This window comes from Sus scrofa, chromosome 2, assembly GCF_000003025.6.
Source record: "Sus scrofa isolate TJ Tabasco breed Duroc chromosome 2, Sscrofa11.1, whole genome shotgun sequence".
In the NCBI taxonomy this organism is placed as follows: domain Eukaryota; kingdom Metazoa; phylum Chordata; class Mammalia; order Artiodactyla; family Suidae; genus Sus; species Sus scrofa.
This window is the reverse complement of record NC_010444.4, coordinates 65,307,501-65,311,197: the sequence shown is the minus strand read 5'-3', so window position 1 is coordinate 65,311,197 and position 3,697 is coordinate 65,307,501. Positions and strand designations below refer to the sequence as shown.

At 57.7% G+C, this 3,697-nt stretch overlaps 3 non-coding genes across 3 annotated transcripts; all 3 read right to left on the bottom strand.

The window, feature by feature from the left end:
* Window positions 2,674–2,745, bottom strand: MIR24-1 (microRNA 24-1). The gene has a single exon (NR_038490.1). It is a non-coding gene; the product is annotated as a microRNA 24-1 (primary transcript).
* MIR27A (microRNA 27a) lies at window positions 2,823–2,904 on the bottom strand. Its single transcript, NR_038498.1, has one exon. It is a non-coding gene; the product is annotated as a microRNA 27a (primary transcript).
* On the bottom strand, window positions 3,012–3,081 carry MIR23A (microRNA 23a). The gene has a single exon (NR_038489.1). It is a non-coding gene; the product is annotated as a microRNA 23a (primary transcript).

The window sequence follows — 3,697 nt, the reverse complement described above, 5'->3', positions numbered from 1 at the left end:
TTTCCTTTTTCCTTTTTTTTTTTTTTTTTAAAGATTGAACACAGCTTGTTCTTTTTAATTTTACTTTGAAACTAAGGTGTGTTTCCCCCCCCCCCCATTGCAAACTCCTGCCAGAGTCTCCTCCAGAAAAATATCCAGAGGAAAATCTCTGGGCACAGCTTCAAGCGAGGGGTACAGTGGAAGTGACTGCTGATTTCATCCAGTGGTAATAGTATGGATGATAGGAGTTCCTGTTGTGGATCAGTGGAAAGGAATCTGACTAGTATCCGTGAGGACGCAGGTTCGATCCCTGCCCTCACTCAGGGGGTTAAGGATCCAGCATTGCCATGAGCTGTGGTGTGGGTCACAGATGCATCTTGTATCTGGTGTTGCTGTGGCTGTGGTGTAGGCCAGCAACTACAGCTCCAATTCGACCCCTAGCCTTGTAACCTCCATATGCCGTAGGTGTGGCGCTAAAAAGACAAAAAAAAAAAAGTAGTATGGATGATGATAGCAGACAGGGATGGTGAGCTCATGATGCGCAACCCCTGTGTGTTGACACCTGTACTTTACACCTGTCATCTTTTACAACACCTGTCTTAACAGCCCTACGAATCAGTATTATCATTCCCATTTTGCAGACGAGGAAACTGAGACTCTAAAGTTTAAGGAAAGGGCAGTTGTTTTGGCTAGATTTTAGTTCCTTGGTGGGGCACTGATTACCCACCCCAGGCTGCATGGCCCATGAAGTGCTGGGAATGGCCACTAGGGGGTGCCCCGGCTCCAGACACTCGTTATTGGGGTCACTTGTGTGCCAGTTTCTGAGCACCCGGAAGGGAGAGTGGGGGTGCGTGTCAGGTCCTGGGTGCAGCTGGGTGGGGAAGACATACCCTTCAAGGTGGGGACAGGGCTTAGATTAAGCCTTGGTGGGTGATGTTCCGGCCGAGGTGGGCGTGGTCAATGGGGGAGCGGCTAGGATGTGTCTGGGCTCCAATAGTGCGGGTGAAGGTTCCAGTCTCCAAATATAGTGAGGGAATCTGCGGGACGGCAGGAAGGTCCTCGGTTGCCTTCCTTTACTGGCTCCCCAAGAAGTCAGGACCCTCCCCTGGGGTCTTCCTGCCTTTAGAGACTAAGGGACAGACATAGGGACATCCTGGATCACTGTCAGGGCGGGGGCAGGCGAGGACAGTGGCTTCCTGGAGGGCGGGGCTCAGGGCGAGGCTGGACTGGACCCGCCGCTAGGGGGCGCCGAGGGCCCGCATGCGGCCGCGGGCGGGGCCTTGGAGGCACTGGGCTCGGCGATTGGCTCGTGGCACTGCCACCTGAAGGGAACCAGTGGGTGCGGCCCCACCTACTGCCCTGCCTCGCGCGTTCCTCAGGTATGTGCGGGAAGACCACTGCTTACCTGCGAGCTCCTTAGCGCCACCTGGAGACTTGGGAGGGTAAGGGTGGCAGTCCTGAGCGCTCCACAGCAGCTTTGGCCTTTGGAGTCTCAAGCTGCCTCCAAGGGGCTTCAGACCTATGGCGCCCCTTTTTGTGCCCTTCACCTCTCAAAGTCAAGTACAGATGTTTCCCACAGACCTGGGGTGCCACCCAGGTTCCATCACAGCCAAATGTCACCCTTGGGCCCACAACACCTCAAGTCCAAGTTCCCCACCAGCATTCTGATACCAGACACCGGCAATTTACCCCCAGCCCGAAATATCCCTTATGTCTTGGTCATCCCCAAATGTCACTAGCTCAAGACCCTCTGGTCTCAGTTTTGTCCAAAAGGTCAGTATTTCTCTCAGGGTCACCAGGATGCCAGGATAATAAATTCAGGCTAAAAAATCCTCCCCACCCAAAAAGCCAGAACTCCAGGGATGGAGGCAGGAATAAATCACAAACCACCAGATCTTTAGGAATGAGGCAGGGGGCAGCTTTTATTTAATCGGACGACAGGCTCAACACAGCATACACTCTGCCCCAGATTGCTATCCGTGGTGGGGAAGGGGTACACTGAATCAACACTGACAGCCTAGGGGGCTTCCCCTTATCTCCCCGTCTCACCTCCCAAAAGAGCCCCATTCCATCTGATGACAGTCAATTCTTCCATGCCTTGGGACCACCAAGGCCTGCTTGAGTCCTTTCTAGGCCCACAAGGACCTTGCTCCCTGCCCCAAGTGCCAAGAGGGTGTCATGGCTCCTCCCCCCAAGTTAGGAAGCTTCAGGGCCCAAGGAGAAGGGGCCAGTCACATTCAGGTCAGGCCAGCCTGGTTCCGGAAGCCCAGAGATGACATTTAACGGTCTGGGGGCCCAAGTCAGCTTCCTCTTGGGTAACTGGCTTCTGGGAAAGTGCAGGCAAGCAATGCCCCCACCAGGCTTGGGAGAGGAGGGGCAAGGGTCAGCCAGACAAGACACAGCCAGCTTCCTTTTTTCATGGAAGGAGCACCCACCCATCCACCCACCTGCCCATCCTCCCTAGGAACATAGTCCAGCCTGAGGTGGGACTGTGTGGGGGTCAGCAAGTGCAGAATTGGAGGAGGACCAAGCCTGCAGCAGACAGCTGGTTCTACCCACCCCATCCCAGGCCCCACCCATCCCCAAGTTCCTCCTCTAGGCCCAGGTCTGGGGCCAGGTCCTCATCTCTTCCCCCAGGCAGTGATTGGCCAACCCAAGGAAGGCGGGGGCAGCAGACTCCAAGGGGGCTTGACTCCTGTTCCTGCTGAACTGAGCCAGTCTGCACAAATCAACTGTGTTTCAGCTCAGTAGGCACGGGAGGCAGAGCCCAGGGAGGCCCCCCTCCCCAGTGGTAGGATAGGCAGGCAGGAGGGGAGAGGTGGCAGGGCCAGAGGAGGCAGGGCTCCAGGGGGCGGAACTTAGCCACTGTGAACACGACTTGCTGTGGACCTGCTCACAAGCAGCTAAGCCCTGCTCCCCAGGCCAGGTGCAGGCGAGAGGGGCCTCTCTGCCACCCCATCCTCATCCCCCGGGTCAGTGTCCTCAGCAGTGACAGTGACAGTGACAGCGGTGGCCCCAGAGGCAGGGCTCAGGGTCGATTGGAAATCCCTGGCAATGTGATTTGTGACAGGCAGCAAATCCCATCCCCAGGAACCCCAGCCGACCATGGCACAGGGGTCGGGGGGCACTGAGCAGAGCCAGCAGCTGGCACCTAGGAGAGACAAAAGGAGGTAATGAGATTTGAAGACATCTGCCCTCCAGGTTCCCACTTGCTGCCATCCTTTGAGGTCTTGCAGGAGAGCTCTTTTGCCCATGCACAGCGGCTGCTATAGAGAGAAGCTGGACCACCAGGCTGGACGCTCCCAGCTCCAGCCCCAGCCATGCCTCCCAGGCCCAGAGAGGCAGAGAAACCCAGCGGGCCACTTTCAGTCAACGAGGCTGCAGGAACTCCCAAAGCCAGGGACCCCCCCCCCTCCCTCTTTTCACCTCCCTTCCCCACCACCACTGAGCCCTGGGCAGGCTAAATGGGGCCATGGGGAGAGGAAGCTGAGGGGGTGGCAGGCAGGCGGGTGAGGAAGTGATCTCACCCCAGCTGGCGCCACTTCCTAGAAGCCTGAAGGGCAGGAGGAAACCACCAGGGCCTCCCCCCTCCCCGCCCCCCGTGGCCCCGTCTCCTCGGAGGCCAGGCCTCAGCACGCGCCTCACCCACCAGAGCGGATGCCGGCAGCGAGCAATCCCAGGCACGCACGCCCCCCGAGCCCCAGACCCAGACTCAAGG